Source organism: Cryptomeria japonica, chromosome 6 (genome assembly GCF_030272615.1).
Source record: "Cryptomeria japonica chromosome 6, Sugi_1.0, whole genome shotgun sequence".
Lineage (NCBI taxonomy): Eukaryota > Viridiplantae > Streptophyta > Pinopsida > Cupressales > Cupressaceae > Cryptomeria > Cryptomeria japonica.
In genome coordinates this window covers 477,048,988-477,076,980 of record NC_081410.1, presented here as the reverse complement: position 1 = coordinate 477,076,980, position 27,993 = coordinate 477,048,988, and the positions used below count along the sequence as shown (strand labels likewise).

Genomic DNA, 27,993 nt, shown 5'->3' with positions numbered 1-27,993 from the left:
TAAAACATATGAAGAACCTATGGCCCAACCGCATGCAACTCGAATTTCTCCTACAGCCGAGAGGCATAGGTCAAAAAGAAAAACTCCTGCAGCAACTGAAACCATTCCTGGAGCCACTCCAAAGGTTTATGTGAGAAGAACACAGAGTAGGACCCAGAAGGCTCATCCAGCAGGTGATCCAACAAAGGTTATTGCAGTGGAAACATCGAAAGAAGGAAGCCCTGCAGATGTTGAAATTCAAGAAGAAGGAAGCCCTGCAGATGTTAAAATCCAAGAAGAAGGTGATGAAGATAGACTGTCAAATCTTTCTTTTGTGGCACAGTAGCTTGAGGAAACTGTTGGAGAAATTCCACAGCAGCTTGAGGAAACTGTTGGAGAAATTCCACAGCAGCTTGAGGAAACTGTTGGAGAAATTCTAGGGCAAATTGAGGAATTTATTGAAGAGATCCCAAGGCCTAAGGTAACACTTATTAGACCTCCATCATCCCTAAGAAGTTTATCTATTGCTTTAACATTTTATAGACAATGGGAAATAGAGAGGGCTAGATTTCATGGGATTATTGACAAACAACAAAGAGAAATTGAAAAGAGGGATAACAAAATTGAGGAATTAGAGGCTAAGGTTGAAATAATTGTTAGTATAGTCCCCGAATTGATGCAATGTAGGGCACCTCCAAGGGTTTATGCTTTGCATTTAAAGGAGCAGTATTTATATTTCAAATTGAACCGCATTGTTAGGGACCTTAGCCCCTCTTTAGAAACCCCTGAGGAATTTTATTATGCTTACCAGACTTCTCCAACAGCTGTGAAAAATTTGCTATGAGAGTTTTATTTACATAACTATGTTGTACCCTCGGACAGTGAGTGGAACCCTTTATTATATATTGGGGATATCCATATAAAATCTTTAATGTCATGGATCCAAAATGAGATCAACATGGGGGCAAAAACCAGGGCATATACATATTTTGAATTTGACTGCCCATTGCCATTGAGGAAAGAAGAAAAGGAACCAAGAGTTCTTTATTATGAATGACAGAAATTATTGGTAAGAGGTGATGTTAGGAAACTAGTGCTTCCAATGAGAGAAGAAATATACCAGGCATATGAGCATTTAGTTCAGACTAAGAGTGCAGCTACAATAGATGGGTTAACTAGGTGCTGGAATATTTTACCAAACAAATTGAAGCAGGGAGAACCTTATTCACTGCAAAATTTTCAGGCAGCTATGCAGAGAGCCCCCAAATATATACAACTGGGCAGAGAAAAGGCCAATAACTGGTTACCGCTGATTTTTCAACCTCCTATTCTTATGTGGCTACTATTGGGATGTCAGACTTCGGATAAGCCCTATGATGCAATCACAGAAGAATCAGCTAGATGGTCCAGGCTAGAAAAGATGAAGGGATTTTATTGGAATTTAGCTTCAGGAGGAACAGGTCAAGGAACCATGGGTGATCTGAGAGTTAGTGCAAGAGTCATAAATTTTCCTTTTGTTGTAGGATCAACAAGCTCTTAAAGCTGAGGGGCGTGATGGGTTGAGACATTGTCATATTTCTATCCTTAGAACTCTTAAGTTTTTGCCATCTTTTGGTTTGCATAGTAGTATTGATGTTTTGGAAGTTGACTATATGTATTCCATATGTTAAGCCTGAACTTATTAAATCATGTTTTATTTTTGCCAGTTTATTCCTGCAGCCATGTCATTTATTCCAGTTGCTATGCAGATTATTTAGTGCAAGATCATATGTGAAATTAATATATGTGTTGATTAAATAAAATGCGTATGTATGTTATTGTATGTTATTTCTTTTGTAGTGCAGAGAATAAATGATGTTGTGGTGGATGTTCGCCTATCGTGCTTGTTGAAGGGAAGGATACTCAAGTGATGACCGAAGATCAAACTGTAGAAAAGTTGAGCAAGTGTAAGGGACGGCATAAGAGAAGCAATCAAGCAATACTACCAATGTCTAACTTAATTGGACATTGAAGTTGTAAATACCGCCACAGTATCTTATGACTGTGGTTCAGTCTAGATCCGTGTTTTCTGCAACATAACTCCAGCTATCTCCTTTCTTGGTCAATCATCTGCCTCTTCTTTTCGGCATGATTTGTGTTGTCTATTGTAGATGATTTCTTTTTAATAAGAATCTCTTCTTCTTCTCAGAGGTTAGATAAAAAGGGAGGAGAATTCAGCAGAGGATTTTTCATAAGCATTATTGAGTTTTTTGTCATATTGAACCATGTAATGATTTTCCAAGAACGATGAATCAAATTGTGTTATTCTGATCTTTTAAGAGTTGTTTTCAGAAAGCCTGGTATCACTCATCCAAGGGGGCCCACTTGGTGAGTGTTCATGTGCATTCGTTAAAATTAGTTTTCTTTCATTAGCTGTAATAGACATTCTTGCATTGACTGTTCCTACAGCCACTGGAAACAGATCCACTGAGTGTTCCTGCAGCCAAGCCAGAACAGAGTAATTTCTGTTTATCAGCATTGAATTTATCCAGTATTATTTTTATGAGTTTATGCAGAAGTCTTCCTGTAGCCTTTCTATAGTTTCAGTTCTTGATTATCTTTTTCGCATTATGTTAGTTGCTATAGTAATGCAGAATAGCTGTCGCAGGAACTTAGTGCATATATAGTGCAGACCCATTTCAAGTATTACATCCCTGGGTTGACAATCAAATGAACACTAGCTATGAAAATAGTGACTTTACCAAATGAATGTCCAAACTTCGGGTTGAGACTTCAACTAGAGTTATTATTCTTATTGTTGGATTGAACAATGCCCCTAATAGAGAGATAGGGTTTTTAATTTAGACCAAAGACAATCATGATCACAAAGTGTAAGGCAGATCAAAAGAAGAGGTTGCAGATCCAAAGCTGCAAATCATAGTGAATAGAAAGCATGAACAAACAATCATGACAAAATGATTGCAATTCAAATACAGTCCCAGTGGGATAATATGGCAGAGGTATCTTTCAACACAAAATCAAACCCTAGGTCCGAGTCAAGGTGATGACTCCTCACAAAGCAAGAATGATTATAATATTCAAGACAATCATGTGATAACTTGATAGATTATTGCAATCAAACTTAATGAACATAGGACACAATAACCTATCCATTGTCAAAATGCAACAGATGAGCATAAAAGACAATGAGTAAGGGGGTTTAGTAGTCAAAGTACCAATAGTCATAATAGATCAAAGGAATGGCAGTGAGTAGGGGTTTAACAATCAAAGTGCCAATTGTTTATGGAAGGTATCAAAAATGTGTTGGAGATGCCACGTTGTATCAACACCATTGTCACTGATTTTTTGACACCTTTATCTTCCTCTCTGAGACTGTTTTGACTATTGCAACAATGTCCATTGTCCTGCATTTCTAGAGGCAACCATACCTCCAGTTACACACTATTTTATGGTGTATCATACCTTGGAATTTGTAATATTATGGTTGCTTGTAATATAACATTTTATATTATATGTATTTATAATATATAAAGGATAATGATATCTTGATACATTTTAAAAACTAGACAGTTGGTTTCCAATTAATCGGTATACTATTACTTCTACTACTACTTTTGATAATAAGAACTTTTGAAAAAAAACTGTGTACATTTTTCATACATAAAAAATGCTTTCATCCTACTTGTATTTCTATTTAAAACTGAGAATCTCTTACTATCATTCAACATTGTATGGATTGTGAAAACTTGACATGCATCTGTCATTATGTTTGATTATTTTCTATTTCAAAAATGTTATATTGGAAGTTGTAACAACAAGCCTCAAAAACTTATTTTTTCTATTTGCAGATGGTTGAAGAGCAGGAAGAATTGAGAGAACCCCATGTTACTGCTCAAAAATTTAACAAACTAGAAGAGATTTGGAAAACAAGTCCTGAAGCTACTCTTGAAGATCTTGAGAAGCCTGGAGTAGTCGATGAAACTCAATAAGTTGCTTTAAAGTATGAAGATGCATATTAGGTAAATTCCTGGTCTTGGTATTAATTTTGATTTCATGTATTTTATATGTTTTCATAGATCACCAAATGATTGAATTTATTGAAACTACTCACTCATTTTTTATTGTAGACTTTAGCTCTGTGTATCTGTGAATGTATAGGATATACATACACCTAGCATGAATATTTGTCAAACCCTAGCTATTGATCATGAAAAGCTATACCCATACTTCTGCATATGGTTGTCTTACTTCAAGGCAAACCTTTTATAGCTTGTCATGAGTCCATACTTTCACCAATGGACTATCATTTTGTCTCTTTTGCACACTTGGTTCATTGTAATTTTCCTATTCATCTCTATCATATTTGGTAGGGATTTGATGTCTGTCTCTGTCACATGATCTCCTTCGCTTATATTTCTTGTCACTCAAAACCTCTAAACCATGCCTTTCATGAATCTTTTAGTCAACTTAGACATATGATTGTCTTTGTATTTATGACTATTCTTCCTTATTGTTATTCCTTTGTGATCTTTGATCTGTTTTTCCCTTACTGATTGTGGTACTTGGCCTTTGCTAGCTTGATCTCATTACCGCTCCTTCACATGTTGATTAACCCTTGTTTTTTTCTTGAGATTTCTCTTTGGCTTATGTGTTTGAATGTCTTTAGATGAGTCATTTATTGGATGCTTTATATCTTGCTTTATGCTTTCAAGACTATTGTAATTTTTTGACTGTGTTTGACTTCTATAGCATTATCAAAAGGTTTTCTTATTGTTTTATGACAGTTGATTGCCAGCTTTCTCTTTGACTGTCTCCAACATCTGATTCTTCCATGCCTTTGTCATGATCTTCATCTGCTCATAGTGTTGGTCATTGTCTTCTATGACTTTTTAACTCTAGCTTTTCACTGCCCTTAATCTTTTAGAACCATTCTTGACTGATCTTGGAGATCTTTTGTTATGATGACACATAATATTAATTGTCTTAGATAGTCTTTATGACTACAACTCTATCTATTATGTTTTCAAACCTCTATTTGGTGTGTTTTCTCTTTAATGGGTGTCATACATGTTGAATGTCCTTTGCAATGACCTCAAATTTAGCTTTGTTATGCACTGCCTTTTGGTGGATCTTTTGTATGCCTTTGAAAACACTGTTATGTTTAACCTCCTTACTATTCTCTCGGATTTGTTCTTGAACATGTCGTTTGTGTCTTTATGAATACTCCTTAATTCTATCAAAGGCTTCATGATTGTAAGATGTTCTTAAGCTATTAACCTCCATCTTTGAGAGCTTTATGCCCCTTATATCTCTTTTCTCACTGTCATGTATGCTCTATCATCATTGTGAATCTTACCACTATTCTTTCTTACTAAGGCTTTCACACAAGATTTAAAAATTAGGCTTGATCTTGCATTGAAGATTATTTTGAATTTGAAATTCAAATATCAATAAACGTCTTGAATTTTAAGACTAAACTGATTTGAATACTACTTCCTTTTGGCCTTACAAAAGATACATTTCATTGCTCTAATAGTATTGCTATGGTGTCTTTACTGTTCTGAGGATTGCCATGTCATTGTACATACATTGTACCTTGCTTTTGACAATAAGAAACATCTTATGCTACAGTCATAGGTCTATCCTATGCATTTGTTTTTTATTATTTCTCTCCTCTGTAGTTGTTATAAATAGCTCTGCTAAGACTATATTTTGTCCTTGTTGCATCATGGTACTGAGACTAGTTCTTTGTGATCATCATTATTGTGACTTTCACTATTTTGTAGTTGTCAATAGCCCGTTCTTTAATGTGATTGTACCTTGACTCTTTTAGGCATTATTATTAGCAATAAGAATGCATAAGTATAGTCCTAAATTTCCATGTCATGATAGTAGTCTTTGCTCTTACCTAGCCCTGGCAATATCTTCACTATGAGCATGAATAATTGCCTTTAGAGATACCCTTCATGACTGTCATAAGATGGCTAATAATAGTTGCAACTATATAATATAGGTGTTGCTCATCATAGGGTTGTCTCTATGGTTTGAATGATGGGTCTCAATCCTTATTTCTTGGATGAAGGATCTCTGTCACGATGTATCACAAAAAATGATTTCTTTTGACTATCATGACTACTCATAGTCATGGTTTTCCACTATTCCACTTATTCTCACCCATAACTCCTTACACAATGATCTTTGTTATTTATTTGGTGTTAAAGAACCTTTCTTATTGGTTTAATTATGTATGAAAACCACAATATGTCTGTCTTTGTTACACTTATGCATTGATTGATCTAGGACAGTAATTTGATAAGCTTATCTCCAGTACATTAGCATAGTCACTGCTCTATATACCTCTTTAACTATTTCTCTCTTTGAAAATGACTGTCATTTCGTTGATTGACCATTGAGGCTGCTCTAATGGACTAAGTATGTTCTTGGACTGTCAAAAGACAATGACTGCATTTTGAACTCCAATTTGAGACAACTCTTCCCTTTGGTCATGAGGTTTTGCTACTGTAATGGATTGTCTAAGGCTTCTTGTCTGTCTCTACACGTGCTCTTATCATTTACATTGATCACTGTATCTTGACTTTGAGTGTGAAAGGTCTGGTCACTGCCCATTGTGTGCTACAAGGACTGTTCCACCTTTTGCATTGAGTGGACTGGTAAAGACGCCATCAAGACTAACTTTGTGTACCTACCACTGCTTTTGAATATGTCTTTGGTACTTCTTTGTATGGTTGCAATGCTCCCGACCTGTGTCTAAGACCATCAACATGACTATCATGAACGCAATCCAAAATCTTTTCACTGCCTTGGCTGCTTGTTTGGTACTGAAGGTTTCTTCTTTCACTCGATGTTACTATTCTCTTTTGGAGAGCCTTTGTATTGACTACAAGCTATGACTTGGGACTGTCATTCTCTAACAACTATTTTCTATGGTCATTTCCTCTACAACTGTATTGTTATCCTTGACATAGACCTACTCTATCTTTTATCATGATGTTTTGGACTGCTTTAAATCTAAAAGTGGTTGTCAAGGATTCATTGTAATTGCTAGTAATATGATCATGGACATCTTTATAATACTGTGAACTTCAATGCCTTGTATTGCTTGATGATTTCAATGTCTTTGTCTTTCTTTCCCCTTGTTAGAATCTTTAATGAGGACATTTGATTGTACTATATATCTATTATAATGCTTTGGCCTTTACAGTGATTTGGGTTCTAAGGACTGCTTTTGATATCTGCATTGTTTTCCCTAGAACAGATCCTTGACAATGACCTCCATTCTAGTGAAACTCACTGTGTTTGAAGCTCTTGACAAACCATTGCTTTGAAACCTCTACTCTTTCCCATTGTCAGAAACTTTTGACATTCTATATTTGTCACTGTTTTAAGCTAATGACCATCTTATTGCTCTAACACTGCACTTTCTAATATAGTTTGTTGTAGTTGTTGAAAATTAGGTTTGTACATTTGATTCTTCAAACTATGATGACTTTTTTAGTCATGACATCAGGACATCAAAAGAGTTTTGAGCTACTCACTATCACAATATCACAAACTCTTGAGTGCATTCTCATGAAACAAAGGTTTCTCTGAGTCTACTTTGATGAAGATGACCTTGACTTCTCCTCAGCACTATGCCATGTCTTTGTTTTGATCATTGTATTTTGTTATCTCTATCTATCCTCCATTGATTTCACCTGTCATCGATACTAATCTATCCTCAGTGATTGCCTTTCTTGGACTGATATTTATGTCTTTGGCTACTCATATTATGAAAACTTGTACTCTTAAACTTCTTATATATTGACACCAAGCTTCGTGTTCATTACGTGTTGTAACAAAGTTGTATACTCTTGTGCCTTCTTAACTGCTACAATATATTCACTGTACCAAACCACTGTTATGACCTCATCACACTGCTTTTACTATCTATGAAAGTTATTCACATATCTTACTACCATTCATCAACAAACTATCTTGATTCCAAATGCTCTTGGACTATATTTGTACCAAACTCTTTGTAATGAGACTTTATGTAAAACACCTTGCTCATTGTTTTGTGTCATTTGATTTATAATCTTCTCTTTTAGTGACAATCCTTTGTTAGGGTTTGCTTGAGCTAGACCCTAGGGATTTTGAGATAACTCTCTTTCAATCAACTGTCATTATGATTGTGTCTTCCTCTATTTGATAAATGGACTATCTTTGAGTTATTTTTGGGACTATTCATCTATTGTTTTGCTAATCTAACAGTGTCTTAATGCATATCCTTAAGAATGAAAACCTTTATCAATAGTCTTTGATTCTCCTCATGATGAAGGGTTGCTAGTATTGCCTTGACTATATTTATTTTAAGAGCTACGACTGTATCCATTCCTCTTCAAAGCATTGGCTACTATCATTATTATGGTCTGATCACTACCCAAGAGCTATCTTTACTATCCATCACAATTCTGTGTCTTGAGGACTATATCGTTGCTCTCTTCCTAGCTGCTATGAAGGCTTCCTTAGCTTACTACCTTATACTTCAAACATTGCTCTGTGATACTTGAAGCTTTATGTCTCAAGGTCATTGTCTTTGCATTTCTCTTTATGAATATATCTTTTGTTCTCTCCTTTAGGCTACATTGTGATATATTCTTATGACTGTCAAAAATGGTCTTGATACCGCCTCTTTGTTTTATGGCTTTTATTGTCCCTCATCAGTGTTGAATCTACTCTTCATCATCATGACAGTCTTGGTGATAGCAACAATAAATACAAATAAGACTTACTTTGCCCTTTGTATTGACTGTGCATTTAAAAGATGTTGCTCCTTTTACTATCCATGACACCTTAGAATTTGTATTGATGTTTCTCTTTGTGTTAGCACATACAATCTCTACTTCTTCTCCTTGGCATTATGAACATGGCATTGTTCTTCTATATTGTTATTACTTTCTGGACTGTAAATGTAACCCCTTCAATGTGCACCCTTCATATCTATCATATATCCCTTTGAAGAAAAGATTCTACTTACGCCTATATTATGCTTTTCATGAGCCTTTCCAAAAAATCCATTTTGTGCATATCCTGCAATTATTGCAATCCATGAGACGACATTTCTTTGAGGCATTCTATCAAAGACTTCACATACCTTGCCTATGCTTCCATGTTTTTCATACATGTATACCAGAACATTTCCAACTACAATATCTGAGAAAAATACTCCTTCAATTGTGCCTTGATGGATGTCCATACCCTTTTTCAAAGCTCCCATTTTGGCAAAGGCAAGGAGGATGATGGCTATGGTTTTAAAATTTAGCTTTACGACTACCAACTGCATTCGCTTAAAAGTTTCTAAAGCCTTTTCAACAAAACCATTTTGTGTATTTCCTACAATCATTGCATTCCATGAGACATCTATTTCAAAGATTGTTTGAAACAGTTCACGTGCCTTGTCTGTGCTTCCACATTTTACATACATGTCTATCAGAGCATTTCTAACTATCATATCTGACAAAAAGCCTCATTCTAGTATGATTTGTTAGATGTCCATACATTGTTCCAAAGCTCCCATTTTGGCACAGGCAGGGAGGATGCTGACAAAGGTTGTTGAATTTATCTTTACACCTGCTATTTGTATTTACTTGAAAGTTTCTAAATCCTTTTCAAAAAATCCATTTTGTACATATCCTACAATCATGAAATTCCATTTCTTTGATGCATTTTGTCAAATAGTTTACGTGTCTTGTCTATATTTCCACATTTTGCATACATGTCTACCAAGGTAGTTGCAACTACAACATCTGAAAAAATTTCTTTATGCTTTATACTTTGATGGATGTCCACACCCTGTTCCAAAACCCTCATTTTAACACAGGCGAGAAAGATGTTGGCAAAGGTTGTGGAATTCAGATTTACATCTACTAGTTGCATTTGTTTGAAAGTTTATAAAGACTTTCCAATAAATACATTTTGTGCATATGTTGCAATCATTGCGATCCACGAGACCTTTTTGAGGCATTCTATTAAACCATTCATGTGCATTATCTATCCTTCCACATTTTGCGTACATGTCCACTAGTGCATTTCCAACCATAATGTCTAACCAAAAACCCCCTTCTATTATGATTTGATGGTTGTCCATACCCTATTCCAAAGCTCCCATTTTAGCACAGGCATAGAGAATGCTGGCAAAGGTTGTGGAATTAGGATTTACACCTACCAAGTGCATTTGCTTGAAAGTTTCTACAACCTTTTCAACAAATCCATTTTAGGCATATCTTGCAATAATTGTAGTCCACGGGACCATGTTTCTTGAGGCATTCTCTCAAACAATTCATGTGCCTTGTCTATTCTTTTACATTTTGCATGTACATCTCTATCAAGGCATTTACAACTATAATATCTAATGAAAACCTCCCTTTCATTATGCTTTGATGGATATCCATACCCTATTCCAAAGATCCTATTTTGGCACATGCAAGGAGTATGTTGGCAAAGGTTACAAATGTTTTAAGGGAAAATTTAGTGATAAATAAGCTAGATTAACCAATCTAACCACCAAAACTTGAATCTAACCAACTAAATCCTTAAGCACAATAGAATTTAATCAAATCAACAAAATACTAAATTGAAGCATCAAAACCCCCATCATGTTAATCTAATAGGCTTCCATTGCTCTTCTTCATCATTGTGTTGTCATGGCTCTCAGTGTTGTGTGCTAGAGTACTTGCATAAGCTAGACACATTAATTCTGAAGATAGTGGTTAAGGAAAATTGAGGAGAAATGGGCTAAATTTATAGATTCTGGAGGATGAGAATGGTCTGTTGAGATCCATTCTGGGACAAAATTGATCAATGACTGAGACTGCTTGAGACAAAACCAATTGAGAGTTTAACTCATTTGATTGGTGAGTTAACTAGATTGATTGGCCAATGAACTAAATTGATTAGTCAATGAACTGAGTTAATTTATTTGTCTAAAAAGGTGATCGAGAGTTGAAAAAGGTGATTGAGGAGTTAACTGAGTTAACTGATTTGATTGCTTAGTTGACTGAAAGTGAGTGGGAGTTAGATTTTTAACATGTGTTGTAGGATTTCGAGATGAAATTCACATTTCATTTTATTTTAATTTGGATTTGTATTTTCAAAAAGTGAAATGCACATGGAATTAATTGGAATTTGATGAAATTGGAATTTGGGGAAATTTGAATTTGAAATCTGGATTAGAAGAAAGAATTGGATAATTAAATAATTTATAGAAATTATTTAATTATTTAAAATTAAATTTTATTAAATAATAAATATTATTTAATTAAAGGAATTACATCAGAATTAATTAAATAATAAATATTTAACTAATGTAAAAAAGGGGATTAATTGATTAGGTGATTAGAGGAGGAATAGAATAATGAGAAAATATGAAATGTGATGATTAAAACTGATTTGGAAGAATTTAATTAGTTTAATTAAATAATTAAAAAATTATTTAATTAATAAGACACATAATTAGTGCATGATTGATGAGACTTTTTTAGGTGTCTACATTTGCCCCTCTTTGAGATAATGTCGGAACGATGTTATTTCAAAGAAAATGAAAAAAATCGTGCCCCAGTATACATGTCAATTGCATTTACTTGAAAGTATCTAAAGCCTTTTCAACAAACCCATTTTGTGCATATCCCACAATCATGGCATTCCATGATACCACATCTCTTTGATGCATGTTGTCAAATAGTTCATGTGCCTTGTTTATCCTTCCACGTTTTGCATGCATGTCTACCAGAGCACTTGCAACTACGACATTTGACAAAAACCTTCTATCCTTTATGCTTTGATGGATGTACATACCCTATTTCAAAGCTCCAATTTTAGCACATGTAGGGAGGATGCTGGCAAAGGTTGTGAAATTAGGATTTACACCTGCTAGCACATGTAGGGAGGATGATGGTTGTGATTTTGGAATTTAGCTTGACGACTACTAGCGGCATTTGCTTAAACATTTCTAAAGCCTTTTCAAAAAATTCATTTCGTGCATAGCCTACAATCATGGTCTTCCATGAGACCACATTTATTTTAGTCATTTTGATGAGAATTTCCCATGCCTTATGTATACTTCCACAATTGGCATACATGTCTACTAGGGCAATTGCAATTACAATATTTGAAACAAATCCCCTTTCATCCATGCTATGATGGATGACCATACCCTTTTCCAAAGATTCTATTTTAGCACTGGCGAGGAGGATGCTGGAAAAGGTTGTGGAATTTGGTTTTACACCTGTCAATTACATTAGCTTGAAAGTTTCTAAAGCCTTATCAATAAACCCATTGTGTGCATATCCTGTATGCCTTTCTTTTTGTGAGCCCTGCTTATAAGAATAGTGATCTTGTATATAGCATTGTCATTGTTTACTGTGTATTTTAATGCTTAGGATAATGTTTGGTGAATACCTCTATCTATTTTAGCCATTGCCTTCTAGGAATGTTGTTATTTTTCTACTCTCAAGATCACTTCTCTTTTGGACAGTTAAGGGTCCCAAACAAGGTCCCTATGATTGTTCCCTTTCACTTCTATGCTACTCTAACAGTGGAATCTCATGATTATCATATTGACATATTGCTCCATTCACAATCTCCCTTGACATGCGATTCATTGCTTAGGTGACTATAGTATAGGTTGTTCATTGTTTATTGTTTCAGATCTTATCCTTTGCAATGAATCTTTAAAGAAAAAATTATATCTACCTCTCTAGGGTGATGGATATATATGATTTTTCATTTGTATTATTAAGGCATTATTACTTTGTCCTATCTTCTAAGATTAGGTTGCACTTTCAGAAGTTGAATTACTTCTTTGAATGTGTTCATTGTGCATTCTTTGAATCCACTATCAGTAACCTTATAAGGTACAAATCTTTGTCCTTCAGATTGGCTTATAGTAGACTTCATTCCTTCACTGTTTTGTTGACAATGCTAATCTCTGGCTTTGTCACTATTTTTTTGGATGCCCTCCTTGTGTCTCTATGCTACCCTATTCAAATAAAGGGGTTGTTATTTATTTCTCTATCTTCGGCTCCATGTTGACTACTCATTGTAGTATCATTTGAATAAGTTTGGTATACTTTTGCATGAGTCTTTTTTATTGTGTTTTGATTTGGCTTTGATTGCCATTTTCATATGGCTTGTGAACTATCTTTCATTCCTTTCTATCATTTTGATCTAATCTTTCTTTTAATATTATTGCAACTATAACTTGTTTTCGGCAGTCAAATATGAACTCTTCAATAATAATGATCTGTTTGTTGTTTTCATGATTGTTTTGATATGTAAGAGATGAATGTCTTTTCAAGAGAGACATGTTTGTCTTTGATATTTCTCACAAAAAAACTAGTCGTAGTCATTAATATCTTTTCATGGGACTCACATGATGCTCACTGAGTGCAATACCTTTATTGGTGGTTGTCTTTATCTAACTTGTAGTCCTTATTTGACAATAAGGCATTGTCATCGTCTGTGTTTTCTTTTGTTCTTAGGGTCTCTACTTTGATAATGATTGTGATATTACTGTTGTAGATCATTCACCTTTCCCCTATCATTTTTTGAGGATGAGGTGTTCTTTCATGATAATCAAATTATCATTGTTAACCTTTATTGTTTTATGTGTTCTGGGATTAGGTTGCATTATTATTCTGAAAATGGTTCTTTCAAGCAATACCTATGACTATTAAGATACACATTTTATCTGTATTTTGCTTTTGAATGCTTGATCACAAAGATGAAGGGACAACATTTTCATTGTTATTATGTTCCTCAAGGCCCTCAATCATGTGTTTCTTTCTTTAATTGATCTTCTATGCTCCTCAAGGCTACATTTCAAGGTATGTTGTCCTTTCATGATTGTGATAGCATTATGGACTACTAAATGTTGTCTATCTTCTCTTATCAGCCTATTGTAGTGCCTTCAAGGTATGATTTTTTTGTAATGGATGCAACATTTAATCTTGTACACTACTTGCTAGGGTTTTCTTTTATGAAGGCTTTTGATGTGAAAACTCAGTTTTCTCTTACTGTTTGCAAACAAGAGAAGCTTATCTTCTGACTTTTCCCTTATGATGCTCTTGAAATTATCACACCTTCTAGTCTTCTCTATTTAAAACATTATAAAGTGCTATGATGGTTGTTCCCTTACAAAAACTATGATTCTTTCATGGGGTGTCTTGATTGACTAATACCTTGCTTTTATCCTAATAGTATGTATCATACATCATACAATATCTCTACCTTCTTTTATTGAGTTGCTCACTAAATGGCTGATCCATTCTTATAATGCAAGAGTTTCATTTAACTTATTGAGATATGCATGATGAGTCTTTGTTTTCTTTGTCATCCTTTCCATCAATACATTTTTGATATCACTATATACAAATTTAAGAGTCATGCATTTTAGTGTTGTTATTCTTTGGGTTGCAGGGCTTTGTTAGTTCAGATTGGCAAGGAATTGATAGAATAACTACCTTGGCTCATGCTAATTATTCTATTTCTATCTTAGAAGGTATAGGTGCAGGAATTGACATGGTACTACAATTTTATCTTGCTTTGTTATTAAAAAGACTCTTCTCTCTCTTAGTCAAACTGTTGGATTACTACTACTAGAAAACATATTGCAGAGTACCCTTGTAGTGACACATTGGATATAAGTAAAGGTTAATTTATGGTGGACATTTTATTGCAATTTTTTTTAGGCATCCGCATACATCTGATTTTTCCTTTTACAAATTTGTTTGGCAGGTAATGGTTCCCTTCAATTATACAGACTTCATTAATGATATAACTTACCAAGTTAAGGGAGGTTTCATCTCCATGAGTAGAATAAATGATGTAGTGCAGAGAATTTTGAGGGTGAAATTTATCATGGGCCTGTTTGAGCATCCTATGGCTAACTTGACCCTAGCCAACCAACTAGGTAGCAAGGTAATATGATTTATATTTTAATTCATTTGCAGTCTCTGAAACAGGTTAAATGGATTTAATGCATGTCATAAATGTTTGGGATTCTTTATATCAACATCCTTCAACACTTGACCTGCCTTTAAAACCATTGCATCTTATTGCTACAACTCACGTGCATCTCATCTTTGCTTCTGTTTTTCACCCAGTATTGTTTTTCAATAGCATATATACCATTTTTTAAATAGAACTTCACTATCAAGGGAATATGCCATATGGATATAAATTTTAATTCATTAGCAAGGTAATACGGATATAAATTTTGATTCAGTACCAATCTCTGAATGATAAATGGGTTTAGCGCATGCCATTAATTATTGTGATTTTTTGGTATCAATAGCCTTCAACATTTCACTTACCTTTAAAACCATTGCATTTTGTGTCTGCTTCTATTTTTCAATATCATTTAGACCATTTTTCAAACAAAAATTCTGACCGAGTATATTAGGAATAGAAACTAAGAGTAAAAACTTTGAAGATTTGAAAGATGCATATATCTCAGCCCCTTGTTAATTGTAATAATCCATAACATTCATCTGCCTGATGGAAGAAGTTTGATGCTTTCTCTTGGCATTATCTTGTTTTGATGTGTTCTAACATATACTCTTGATATATCAGAAGCACTTGGATTTGGCAAGAAAAGCTCTCTGGAAGTCATTGGTGTTGTTGAAAAATGGGAAAGCAGGGAGTCATCCTTTGCCTTCCTTTGGATAAGAAGGCTCCCAAGATTCTTGTTGTAGGGACTCATGCTCACATTCTTGGTTATCAGTGTGGTGGATGAACAATTTAATGGCAAGGGTTAAGTGGTAACACAACTATAGGCAAGGCTCCCAATTAGAGAATGCTTTATCATTTTATAGATTAGAAATTTATCAGCAACTGTGCTAAAATTTCATAATCCCAATGGTGTGCAAGAACCACAATTCTCCAAGCAATCAAATATGTTGTTAGTCCCTCTACTAAGATTGTTTATGAGCAAAGTCCCGATGCAAACTATGTGAAAGGAAAAGATTTTTCATATGTCATTGTGGTTCTGGGTGAACAACAATATGCATAAACTTTTAGAGATTATTTGAATTTGACATTCCTGTAGATGGAGGCAATACTATCAACAATGTTTGTGCTTCCTTGAAATGCCTTGTAATCTTGATATCTAGAAGGCCACTTGTAGTGGAGCCATTCGTTCTAGTGATAGATGCCTTTATTGTAGCGTGTCTTCTCAACACTAAGGGTCAACGTGTGACTGATGCAATTTTTGGTGATTATGTTTTTCAAGGAAAGCTGTCAAGGACATGGTTTAAGAATGTTGATCAACTACCCATGAATGTGGGAGACAAGCACTATGATCCCTTCTACCCATTGGGTTTTGGATTGACTACCACCATATCTAAAAATCTGAGGTAGTCATTTAGGCTTGATCCCCTTTGTCTAAATTGCTAATAATGTCAAGACTTTGACATAAAGATGGTGTCTATCAAATAACAATTGAATATTCATTTTTGAAATGATTTTCATAAAAAAATATTCAGTTTAAGCAGTTAGAAAAGGCAACAGGTACTTATTTATGTTTTATCCTTGTTTCTGTTTGCAATTATTCTTATTATTGTTTTGTGTTGTATGATTTCATTTGTTGTTCTATCCAAGGGGACGACTCCTTGCGTTCTTTCCATGATAATTAGCCTCTGCTTGCACATATTTATAATGTGAAGCAACACTTCATGCCTAAATCTAGCTTGTTGTTGTTTCCAATTTTGCATTGGGTTTGACACTCTATAGATCATTCCAACATTTTGTAATATATAACTTAGTTTTGTATGATAGAAAAGAAAATATAAATTGAGATATCACATCCATGGGGATGTGAAACAGTGTAATTAACTCGGGATTGACAAAAGAAGTATTTTTCATGCTACTTGGAATAAACTCATGGCTCTTGCATTTTGTCTTCTACGCGCCTTTCTCTTCTTTTGTGTGAGTTCATGCTAATGGTGGAATGATGTAGTTCTAAAATAAATCTTTTGTGATTCTTGTGGTTAGGTGCACATTATTACCCAAGGCATTGTCCTTCTATTTGTAATATTTTATTTACTTTTATGTTTTAGTCCAAGTTTGATATTGTGTTATTTTTGCATTATAAAATTTATGGTTAATAAAATTTTCATATCATGACTATATTTACTACCAATTAATGGAAACCAATAACTAAAAATGACTAAATATACTACCAATGGATGGAAATCAGTGAATAAAAATGACTAAATATACTACCAATTGATGACAATTAATGATTAAAATGACTACCATGACTAAATAAATGACCAATTAACAACAATCAATGACTAAGTTAATTGCTAAATATATGACTAAATAAATGACCAATTAACAACAATCAATGACTAAATTAACGACTAAATCAATGACTAAATTCACGACTAAAATAATGACTAAATCAATGACCAAATCAATGACTAAATAAATGACCAAATTGATCAATCAAAACAACCAATAAATGACTAAAATAGTTTAGTCATAAATTTGGTCACGTTATAAATGACCGGCAATAAACTACCAATGGTCACGTGACCAAGATTAGTCATTTATATGCAATTTTTAGTTTTTTTTGTCATATATTTTTGTTTTTGTACTAGTGAACCACTATCAAAATGGAAGATGTGGTTGCTTCGCTGCTGTCAGAGGAAGCATGAAGGCAATCTTCTTAGATGGTCATAGATGCTCTAGTTGTGTGGGGTAGATCAAAAGAAAAAGGCAAGCAAAAGGACAAGAGGTCCCAATCAAAGTCATAGGGGAGATCAAAGTCTCTAAGAAAGAAGTCCAAGGTGAGATACTGGAATTGTGGGCAGACTGGCCATATCTGAAAGGATTGTGAGGAGAAGGGAAATAACAATGCTTCTGACACTAAGTATTCTCAAAGTGATGCTAGTGTCTACAGTGCTTCCTTGGCAACATGACATCTCAACAGAGGTGACTCTTGGTATTGAGTACTTTGATCATTTGCTTGGAGAGCTTCATGATGGTGTAGTGTTGCATTTTGGAGCTTAGCATGGATTGATCATAAAGGTGCTCTGGAATACCAAGAGTCTCGTGGATTTGTTGAAGAGCTATTTTCTAGGTTGTTACTGTATGAGATAGTTGCAGCTCTACATGGATGCTTTGTGCATGGTGAGAGGAAGTGAGATGCTTTTTCTGCATGGGTATGTTAATAGTGATTAGTCACTTAGCATTTCTGTGGTAGTGTTTGATGGATTCCTTGACTATGGTGCTCAATGTGGACATGATTGACAAAATGGATTTGTGCTTGATCTGGTGCTTAAGTCGTGATTGTCTGAATGAATATTCTGTTTGATATCTCGTTTTGCATGTAATGTGATAGTCAATTTGTATGTAGCTAATTGGATCTCCGAGTTATCCAGTTGTGTGGGCTAATCACTTATTCGGTTGTAATGGGATAACTCGCATGTAGATTGTAGATATCCATGAGGTTTGATTCAGTGCTTGTGCAAGCTTATTAGATGACCTTGTCTGTGGTCGCTTGTGCATTGGTGTGGTTGCTTTGAGATAAGAGAATGGATGATAATTGAGTGCCTGGTTATTCAGTTATGGGATCTTGTAGCATAGTTATGGGACATCTTGAGGGCTCAAGGAGTTTGGGTTTGAGGTATTGGTTATGCTTGACAGGTGATGTTGGTTTAGAGTATGATGGTGTTATGTCCTGGTACACTCTTGGTACTAGTTTAGAGTTTGGCATGATACATTGCTCTTGAGACCATGGCATGTTCACTTGGAGCACGTGATCTCCTAAGAGGAGATGGTAAGATCATGATGGGTTCCTGATTCTACATATTGGAGCTTTGACAATGATCTAGTGAGTTCTTTTTGTATTAGGTGCATTGGTCAAATGTCTGAGAACTTCATGGGAATGTAGAGATGCATTTGGAGTTTGGTAGGGATTGATCAATTGCTGGTACTCATGGATACATAGAGACTTAGGTGAGGCTATAGTTCTCTTGAGATGAGAGATGTATGTTGAGATGATTACTCTTGATGAGATTTTGGCTAGAAGTTCAAGGAGCCTACATCTTGGTTGAATGTGAATTCAATAGAGACCTATGAATAGATTTCTCTTAGATGAGTCATGATGACTTGGAAATCTTGGAGGGGAATTATCATTCCCCACTCTTGGTCTACTCGACAGCCTGTCATTTGAGAGGTATTGCCCATTGTTTCTCAAGTGCTTTATGTTTTTTCTTTCATACTCATGGATGTTGAGCTAAAGTTAGATAGTTATGGAGGATTCATTGTGAGAGATGGATAACATGTTTATCTCCTTGACATTGGGGATGTAAGTGGGTTGATTTCCTGAAATAGAAAATTGAATAGTTTGATCTTATCTTGGGGTTGTAAATAAGATCTTATTTGTCACAACTGACACCTAGATGCGTATGTAGAAGAACATGCTACATCTTTATGGTTTGCAACTTTCTCTCTTTGGTTTTTTAGTGATCTTCCTAGATGTTCAGATTCACTTGGCATTTGATGTGAGGTTCTATATGGAGATGCAGTGATCACTAGTTTGTGGTCATATGTTGTCACTTGAGTGATAACATGGAGGTTCTTGTAACTCTTTCTTCTGTCAGATGTGGAGATTTTGGAAGAGCTATGTGAGGCTTCTTGAGAGAGGTGTTTTTTGCAGCAGTGTTGTTTGCAAGATGTGCTTATCATTGTGGATGGTCCTTGGTACTACATGGTTACTATTTCTACATGTTGTTATTGGTAGACTCTATATGTTTTTAATCCTTTTCGGATTCAACATTACACGTGCAGTGGGAGTTTCTGTATGCGTTTGATCTTCATTGACTGGTTTGCACATGAAGCTTGTGGTTTCTAATTACAAGTTGGTTATACTAGTGGCATGAGTTTACTAATGGTGGATACCTCTATGTCATGTGAGATTGGATGGTTAGCACTTGCTGTGAGTGCTATTTTTAAATCTCATGGGTTTGTCAGTTGGATGGGAGCATTCATTTTGGCTGTTGTTCTAGCTAATGTTCAGTATTGAATGTTTTGGATATACCAGTAGGTTCTTCATCAAGTGGGAGAATGTTGAGAATTGGTGTCTCAAACTCACTGGTTTAAATCTCGGTTAGATGGCATTTTGTTCCTGCAGTGAGCGTTTTAGTGTGACTCTATTTGGTGTCTTGGTGAACTCAAGCATAGTAGTGGTTTCAATATGACTTCGGAGTTCAACATGACTCTTCAAGTGATGTGTGAAAGTTATGGCTCTTGCCGATGAAGGTCATGTTGATGAGACTTTGCTGAAGTCTTGGCGACAAGAAGGAATTTTGGGGTAACTTTGATGTTCACTAAAACTTGTTAAGCAATAAGACAAAGTCATGATTTCCTACGGATGGAGCTGGTATCGATAAGACATCAGAGTGGTCTGGGTGAAGAGCTATTTTTGATGTGACATTAGTGTTCGGTCAGACAGTTCGATCAGTTTGCTAGAGGCATGTTTATCATCGATGGACTATGTTTTTGATGAGACAGTTGATGAGTCTTGGCTACAAGTAGTTTCTTTCGCTGTGACCTTAGTTTTTGTTGTGACATATTAAGGAGCTAGCATAAGTCATTCTTCTTATCGATATTATTGAGACAGTCGATGGGTCTTAGTGACGTCAAGGAGTTTGATGTGACATTAGCTTTCAGTAAGACTCTTCTAGCTGGTGGCCGAAGTCGCATTATTATGGAAATGACCTGGGTTTTGATGGGACTTTGCAGTTGTCTTGTCGAAGAGTTGTTTTCGGTGTGACTTAAGGGTTTGACAAGCCATTTAAAGAAGAATGCCAAAGACATAGCTCTTGCTAATGAAGACCATGTCGATAAGACTGTGTTGAGTCTTGGCGACCAGTTAAGAGTTCGATGACACTTCAGTGTTTGCTGAGATTTTTCAAGGAGGTTGTCGAAGCCATGACTCTCTTTGATGGGATCCTTTCGATAAGACATGGAATTGTCTTGGCGACAAAGAATTTTCAATATAACTTGTGAGTTTGATAAGACAATTCAAAGGGGATCTCTGAAGTTGAGTCTCTTGCTGATAAGACGTGAGATAAAGTGGGACCACAATTGACTCATGCGAAGTTGAGAGCCGATGATAGGTCCAAGATGGAATAGACTGTTTGATGTAGACTTCTCTGTGACTATTCGACAATTTGAAAAGTCTGATGGTTGGAGCCATGGATCTGAAACGAACCGTTTTCTTGATAGAGAAATATAATTGTCTGTTGAAATGGTTACAAAGGTTGATCAAAGGTTGGAAGGTGGTCGAATGGTGGTTCTATTGGATGTCGAATTCCAAAATGTTGTGCCTGTTGCTTGTGTGGTTTGTGGGTCAAATTCTGTCTGTAGATTGAATGCTGCCAGAACAAAGATTGTGAATGTACACCTGAGAAAGCATTGATCTATGTCTTGTATGTAAACAATATTTTATACATAATACAAGAGATTGGCTTTGGTGGTGGGTTTTTTACCCGTAAGGGTTTTCTCATATAATTTTTGTGTTCTCTTTGTGCTTGTGTGAATATTATGTTTACTCTGTCATTTTGTTAATGTGCATCTTAATGACTGCAATTGAAATTGAAAGTCACCTTTGCTTCTCTTCTCTTTGAATCTAACACTGTGGAAGGAATTTCTGAGCTCTGCTTTCCTTTCATCTACAACCTAATAACTGAACTATGGGTACCATTTTTCCCCTCATAGTATGTGAAAATACATTCAAAATCATTTTTATGCTTCATGGATTGAGATTTGAAAGTTGTAGGAGTATTTTTAGCATTAATGATGATTTCTAGGTTGAAAGATAAAAATCTAATTGACTTAGTCTGAATGTATATCCTTGTGGGAATTGAAGTTCCCTCGAGACAAAAATGAAGGAAACGGGAAGTGAGGAACAAGGAAGGAGCTTGGACCTAGGGACTTGGTCCAAATATGCTCGGGGGACTCAAATTTCCTTGAGAACAAAATAAGGAAGTAGGGAGCAAGGAATAGGGAAAGAATTTGGATCCAAGGACTCGGTCCACGTATTTATAGGGAAATTGAAGTTTCCTTAGGACCAAAAGAAGAAAATTAAGATTTTATTGAAGGATTTGAGCTCTGCTAAGGTTTTAGGTTGTGTACTACTTTTTTTCATACTACATTTACTACGGGATTCTAGAGTTTATTATAGCTCCGACCAACTTTAGCCCAACAATTGATGTCGGTGCTGGAGTTGCTGCGATGGATCCTCATGGCACCTCAGAACAAATGCCCTCACAAATTTGTTTCGAAAGTGTTTCACGAGGTATGTCCTCGCTTGATGTTGTGCTTCCTATTCAAGATTTTCATAATGCCTGTGAGTGGCTTGAAAAATGCACTTTGATACGTTATTTTGTGGGTAGGATCCCTCCTGAAAGCATGCTTTGTGATTGGGCTGCCAAAGCCTAGTCTCCTCATGGAGTCTAGCTTGATGGCATCCAAACCTCACTAAGTGTTTCTTTTTGTTTTGCTTCTCGAACCCTTCTCATGTTGAGGCTATATTCTCTCATGGGCCATGGACCGTTCGGTCATCCCTTCTGGTTTTCCAGCGTTGGTCTCAAGACTTTTCTATCTTAGATGATAAAAAGTTGAGAGTCCTAGTCTGGGTTGAGTTCCCCAGTCTTCCTTTTTCTTGTTGTCCTTTCATGCAAACTATTGCTCAGTTTGTTGGCAAAGTTATTTGTCTTGAACCAGACCATTTTTTTAGTGCTAGCCCTCAAAAGAGGGTTTGCGTTGAGGTCGACCTTTCCCACGACCTGAAAGAAACTGTTGATATTCAAGTGGGTGGCAATACCTTTACCTAGAAGGTGCTTTATTTTAACCTTCCCAACACTCACTTTTGGTGCTAGTCGACAGAGCACAAAATCAAGGATTGTCCTTTGTTTGTACCAAAAATGAAACCCCCTGTTAAGGAGACCGACTCTTGACATGTGGAGGGAGCTAAGAAGGATGAATGGACCACTGTGGTTTGCAAAGGCAAGAACTCTATGGCTTCTACCCAAAAGCCACCTGTCGGATCAAGTTCTTAGTCGATGACAGAGTCTCCTACGCAGGCACTGTCTACCCAGGTGGTCTCTACGTCGTCCGCTTTGGTTTCAAACCCTACCCAATAGGGGAAGGATTCTTCTGAGGGTGTCGCTTGACCCCCTTGGGTTCACACTCCTTAGGATGCATTTGTGGTTTCTGCTCCACACTCTCTACGTCGCTCTCATAGTCCTTTTGGGCATGCTGAGATAGTAGATGGTGGTTCAGAGAAAATAAGAGTTATTTCCGGTGGGGACTCTCTTACCGGTCTCAGTTCAGATTTTTTGCGCAATAGCTTCTCCTCTCATGGGGACGAGGATGACATGCAAGATTTTTCTTGAATTACATCTCATGGAATGTTTGAGGTCTCACAGACCTCACCAGAAAGTATTCTCTTAGAGATGTGCGTCAATGTGTTTTAGGCCTGGATGTTCTCTGCCTCCAGGAAGTTAAAATTGTTGGTTTCATGCTTCCTACTGCATGTCGTGTTATTTGGCTATATAGCCTAGTTTTTGCTTCTCAGCATGAGGCTAGTCGAGGTGGAGTTGCCACTCTCCTTTCACCTCATTGGATTTCTGTAGTTATTTCTCACGGTTTTGATCCCATGTAGCGCGTTGTATGGGTTTTGCTGTCAATCAATAATCATTTTGTTGGGATTGTTAATGTTTATGCTCCCAATGATGTGGTTGAAAGATCACACTTATGCCACTAGATTGTTGATGCTCTACCACCTACAACTTGGGTCATGTGTGGTGACTTCAATATGATTGAGGTGGTGACCGATAAGGATGATGTTTTGCTTTTTGATGGACAACTAGCGAGAGGGATTCTTGGTACTATATGCATAATAAGTTGGGTCTTTTTGACCCCAATACCAATTGCCGCCGCCTAGTTGGGGTCTGGCACACTTGGTCTAATTTCAAAGCTGGCTCAGATAAATTTTTAAAAAAGCTTGATTATGCTATGAATACTGCGCAATCTTTTTTTTCTTTTTCTGAAGATCAATATCCGCCCATCTCTCCTCTCGTTGATGTGACTCTATCCGACCACTTCCCCATAAAGTTTAGCATTGAATGGCAGCCAGCTAGGTCACGTCCTTCCAAGATGCAGTTCTACCTTAGCCCATCTCTCTTACATCATTAGGGCCACGATGGCCCACATTCAAAGGGTTTGGAATTTTGAACCAAGGTCTCATCATCACACTGGTTGGATTGTGTGGTGAAATGACACCACTACTCGCTCTGCGAGGTTTCTGCACATTTATGGTAGACAACTTGCCATGTACCACAAATGCTCGTATGACACGACCACCAAAGATCTTTGTGCTGCCACAGAAGCTCTGGCCTCGAATCCTTTTGATTCTAACCTGCAACTTCGATTAGCCTAGTTGCGTCATCTAAAACAAGTTACAAATAATTACTCTGCCAAAGGAACTCAAATCAAAGCCAGGTTACACTGGCTTAAGGTGGGTGACAAGGCCTCCAAAGATTTTTTCTTGGCTTTGCGCACCCGTCATACCTCTGTAGGGATTAAGAAAATCAAAGAGGGGCATACTGTTCTCATCGAGCTGCCTAATATTCTGCAAGCTTTTGTCTGTCATTATTAGAAGGTGTTCATAGAACAGGGAAACTCTCTGGCCAGAGTTCAATCTTTGCAAGATTGCTTAGCTGTTGTTCCCAAAAGGCTTTTTGAGTCTCAACAGACCTTTTGTGATCTCTTATTGACCATTGATGATCTCAAGTATGTTGTTTTTTCTATGGTGGATGATAAATCCCCAGGGTGTGATGGTTTCCCTTGCGAGTTATACAAAGCCCTTTGGCCTTGTGTTTATCCTGACCTACATAAGGTCTACCTTGAAGCTTTTCATTCCTAGTCCCTGGGAAAGATGATTAACTGAGGTAAGATCAAGTTTATCCCTAAGGTTGGGGATCCAGAGGACATTTGTAATTGGAGGCCTATTACCTTGCTCAATGTCTCATATAAGATCATTGACAAAGCCTTGGCTCTCAACATTCGCCATCTCCTGCCTTTGATTGTTCGTCCGGAGCAGACTAGATTTATCAAGTCTAGGTTTATTCTTGATAATATTATTGCTATTTAGGAAGGGATGGAATAGGACCGATGCTCCAAATAGTGGGCAATCTTCCTTAAGATTGGCTTCGCTAAGGCGTATGATTGCATTGAGTGCCCATTTATTTTGGCTATGCTCAAAGCTCTTGGCTTCGACCCCAGATTCATTCAGTCTGTCCAGATGTTATTAAGAGATGCCTCGGTCTGCATCACCATCAATGGTCGTTAGTCTAAGGCTTTTGGTCTTTTCAAATCCATTCGCCAGGGTTGTCCTCTGGCTCCTGCCTTATATATTCTTGCGACGGAGGGTTTTGGGTACTTGCTTGCTAACGCCATTTCTGTTAGACGTATTCATGGAATCTCCCTGCTTGAGTCACCTTCTCAACTTGTCAATGGCCATTTTGCAAATGACTCCTTTCTCACTCTCATTGAGCAAGAAGATAATGCTCAGGCTACTCTTCAATGTCTGGACACTTTTTTCTTGGCTTCTGACTCGCCCATTCAATGGCACAAGACATAATGTTATAGGCAGTCTTTTCTTTCCGCCCCGCCTTGGATACTTCAATATGGCTAGAAATAGCTTCATCATGGCGAAAATTTTTGCTTTCTTGGCATTCCTTTTTCCTTTCAAGCTTCGCATGTGGATCTTTGGAATGCTATTTTAGCCAGGATTGAGAAAAAATTAGCCTATTGGATAACCAAGCCTCTCTCTGGCTTGCGAATTTCAAATTTGTTATAAGGTTTTGGCTGCCACTCATGTCTATTACTCTTCATGTTGGGATCCTTCCAAGGCCTCTTATATGAAGTTGGAAAGGCTTTTGTGGGCTTTTCTTTGGGCCTCTGGTTCCAACCATCAAGGTTTTCACAGAGTCGCTTGGGAATATTGTTGCCTTCCCAAGGAGCCTGGAGGGCTCGACCTTATTTCTACCCAAAAACAAGGGCTTTCTTTATGTGCTAAATGGATCATCAGAGCCTTATATGGCGACGAGGCTTGAAAAATCCCTCTTCAACATTGCATTTCTTCGAGTTTTCCTGCCAATAGGCCGACCTGGAAGGGGATTGGTTTTCAAACCCTTCAGTTCAAATCCAGGGTACTTTTGTTGTTAAAAGCATCTGGTGTGCTTGGGAAGCTATTAATCCTTGGCTTCGGTGGGTGGGTGATGGTTTTCGTGATGAGATCTCCATGAATCAACACAACCTGAGGTGGTCACCTCTTTTTTAGGTGCAAGGGTTACCACTGGCCAAAATCCAGGGTGTTAGTGCTCTGCGTTTTCACAAATGCGACATTCTAACACCTAAGGACCTATTTTCCAGAGTTTCTATGAGTCTTCGATCATGGGATGACGTCCATGTCCAGTTTCGTCTGTCTCGACCTGATCGACATACTTATGACCTTCTGGTTTCGACCTTACCCTCACATCTGTTACATAAGCTTGGCATTCGGTATGTCAGAACTTGGTGGAAGGATTGAAAGTGGTATCCTTGGACTCCTTTCACCAACTACAAACCCAAAATGGGCTATCTCTGGTTGGTGCCCCATTTGCCTATGGTCCATATTCTTAATCAGCGATGGCATTTGCAGTCTTCTTAGAAATCCTGCAGACTTAGGTTTCTTTTTGTTTGGTCCGCCACCTTTGAACCCAAGAATGCACACTTTGCTTGGTGTGTTCTTTTTCAAGGGTTGCCTTTGGGTTTTAGACTTAAACATTTTGGGGGTTCCTGATCCCTGGTGCCCTTTTTGTGGACATCCAGAAACTTTTATGCATATTTTTTGGTTTTGTAGAAGAGCTTAACAATATTGGAGCTGGATCCATGATTTCTTTTGGCCTTTTCGACCTGAGCCCTTTTCTTGGCATATGGCTCTTCTGGGTGATTCACTTAGAGTTCCCTTAAATTTTTCCCATATATGGCATGCTTTCAGAATCAAGATCCTATTTACTCTTTGGAAAGATAGAAATGTTGTTCTTTTCACTCACAACTCTTTGGATACTAATGTCTCGCTCTATGCTAAAGCTTGCATTTGTAATAATGTATTAATGCAGATTCAGGTACACGTCGATAAAGTGGCTCTTGAGGTGGACCACTTACAGGGAATCCTTCAACATTGGGGCAATGCCCCTTGTGCGGTTGCCAGAGTGCTGCCAGATTCTATTTCTGCCAACCGCACTTCGCCCCATGGCCACCGCTATGGCCGAAGCTCCTCTGCCTGACACTCTGAGACCGCACGGTCCTAGGTTCCTCACCACTCCTTTGGTGGGGGAGATGACACATGGAGGCACCGCTCGGCTTCAAGGCTCTGCCTTGGGGTGGCCTTCTGTTGCTCCTGTTACTTTGGCTCCTGCTGTCAGTGATGGTTCTGGGTGGCCTGCTGCCACCACCTCTAAATTTCCTCGCTTGGCTCTGGCTATTTCGCCTCGCAAGCAGGAAGAAGGAGAAAAAGAAAAAGACCCAGAAGATGGATGGTCCGTGTTGGACCCGACTCCTGGCCCCGCTGACGTATGGGGCAAGAAAGATGATCAAGATCCTCCCCCCTTGGCTGGCACTGCTTTGGTTGCTTGAGGAAGTTTTTTTTGATGAATAGCTTTGTTTTTTGGCTCCGACTTCTTTCCGTTTGACTCTCGTGGGGTGATCTTGTATCCCACGACCTTTTTTGTGAATATGTACTTTAATATTATTTTCAAATAGAGAAAGCCTATTCATTAAAAAAAAAAGAAGAAAGTGGGAAGTAGGGAAGGAATAGACCCAAAGACTTAGTCTAAATATCCTTGGAGGACCTAAAGTTCTCTCAAAACCAAAAGTAGGAAGCATGGAGTGACAAAG

At 37.1% G+C, this 27,993-nt stretch overlaps 1 pseudogene; it reads left to right on the top strand.

The window, feature by feature from the left end:
- The first annotated feature begins 19 nt into the window (after positions 1–19).
- Positions 20–27,732, top strand: LOC131050991 (uncharacterized; annotated as a pseudogene).
- The last annotated feature ends 261 nt before the right edge of the window (positions 27,733–27,993 follow it).